The sequence below is a fragment of the Nicotiana tomentosiformis genome, chromosome 4 (genome assembly GCF_000390325.3).
Source record: "Nicotiana tomentosiformis chromosome 4, ASM39032v3, whole genome shotgun sequence".
In the NCBI taxonomy this organism is placed as follows: domain Eukaryota; kingdom Viridiplantae; phylum Streptophyta; class Magnoliopsida; order Solanales; family Solanaceae; genus Nicotiana; species Nicotiana tomentosiformis.
The window spans coordinates 130,317,974-130,320,467 of record NC_090815.1 but is presented as its reverse complement, the minus strand read 5'-3'; positions in this window follow the sequence as shown (position 1 = coordinate 130,320,467).

Genomic DNA, 2,494 nt, shown 5'->3' with positions numbered 1-2,494 from the left:
CATATCATGACTATGCCACGGGAACCGTACCCACAGTCACGATGATTTACAATTAATCGCGCCTAAAGCAAGTTACGATGTTCGAATATTATTTAATTACTAATTTTGAGATTATTGTAAGGTCATGAGGTATGAATATTGTTGTGGAGGAAATGAAGTAACTTAATTATGAAAAAATTGGCTAGCTTGTGTCTGTTTATTTATTTTTGGTCCTGGACAATAATTAGCCCATAAATACGCCGGAAAAGTCCAATTAAAGTCTTACACCAATCATGGCCCAACCTAATCTCTTATAATTTTACTGCTAATCAATATTTGAAACTAGACTAAATTTATGGTAGAAATAGATAGATACGGGCAAAAGCAATTTATCGATCAAAATGAAACTAAAGCATGCTAAAATGGAAAGTCATTGCTTCATTGAATAAACAAGAAAAGTAATAAATTACTACATATTCATCAATAAGATTAACCATATGAACTACCAAAAAAGGACAATAAATTAATCTCAATAAATACTCAACATGAGAACAAATTAATCTTAGCACACTCGGATGCAAACTCGACCATATCATACTCAAAGTTAAATTAAAACAGAGTGACCCAGAACATTAATGAAAAAAATAAAAAGAGAAGTGAACCTTTGTATTAATGATTATGGATTTAAATTACAACCACTCAATGATCAGATAACTCTCAACTGGACCCTTCGGACCGCGAAAAACTTGAGCGAAAAATCTCAACTTTTAACCTCAATCGACCTTGCAAAACCGACGATTTAGAGGCTATATTTGGAGCTTTTATTTTGGGTTAATGATGGTTCAAAAGTGGTCAAGGGTTGGTGGCTTTGGGGTGGTGAAACTGATGGCTTTGTTTCAAAAGAATGACATGAATAAAAATTTTCTTAGCGTAGAAGAAGCAAAAATATGTTTTCTCCAAATCCCTCCCCTCTCTTTTTTCTTCTTCTCTCCTCTTTTTTTCCTCACATTTCGCTTTATTTATAGAAAAAGTTTCGGAATTTTCAGATTATTATTATTTTTTTTAATTAAAAAAAATTTTCACTTCCCATTTTTCTTTTTAAAAAAAAAAAATAATTTTCCACTTTCCTTTACTTTTATTTTTTAATTTCTTACTTTTTTTACTTTTATTATAATTAAATTCCCACTTTTATACTTTTCTTTTTTTATTTCTCACTTATTTTACTTTTCTTTTTTTTATTTCCCACTTATTTTACTTTTTTTTTAAATTTTCAGCTACCCTTACTTTTATTTTTTTAATTTCAATTTTTTTTTACTTTTCATTTTTTTAAATTTTCACATTCTTTTACTTTTATTTTTTAAAAATTTTCACTTTCTTTTACTTTTTTATTAAATAATTTTCACCTACTTTTACTTTTACTTTTTAATTTTATATTTTTACTTTTCCTATTTTTTAATTCCCATCCAAAATTTTGGTTTAAAAAAAATTAATTTTTATTTATTTTCGTTTTTTAATTCATTTTATTTAAAAATAAAGATAAAAATAATAATAAAAATAATACTAATAGTAATAATTGACCTTTTAAATTATTATTAATTTTTACCCTATATATATAAGTGTAACAAAGCTAAAAATATATATATTAAAATTTTAAAAATATTTATATATATATAAGTGTAACAAAGCTAAAAAATATATATTGAATTTCTGAAGATATTTACATAGTAGAAGGTGATAAAAATTCAAATATAGTCAAAAATTAGGTGCTCACATGTATAGCCAATGCATAGCAAACAATGGTATTAGCAATATCAAGGCTATTAATGCATGCATTAGCATGAGTAAAGATAAAATTATCCTTAAAATCCTTTAAAGCTAAAGAATATGGAGGGCATTTTTGTAAACTACTATTTTTCTTAAAATTATGCATTGCATTTTAGTTTTTAATACACTACACCAAACAATGGATAAGAAATAATAACTGCATAACTAATGCTTGCATTACTAACCCATGCATTACTAATCCTTGCATTACTAATATATCTTATTCAGCACTATTCTTATACACTCTACCAAACGACCCCTAAGTGCATATTACATACTAATTTCTGAACACATATATTACATAGGTATCTCGTGTTAATAGACCCTTGCATTTGCAGAAATACAGGATAAGACTGCGTACAATAGACCATTGTGGTTCAGCCCTTCCCCGAACCCCGCAAATAGCGGAGCTTAGTGTACCAGATTGCTCTTTTTTATACATGACATAGGTGTCTCGTGTTAATAAGTACTCCTATTAACTTTTGTAATATCCAAAATTAACGGATATGGCACATTAATTTGTACATTAACTAATATCATAGGTCTTTTTAATTCGATCGCATATAACTTAGTGTTAAATAATGCCCATAGTAGCTAAGAATAAAACTAAAAAGGTAGGGAAAGTATTTTATTAGACACATTTCGAAATTTGACAATAAAAATCAGAGAATTAAAATTTGCTTTTGTGCAA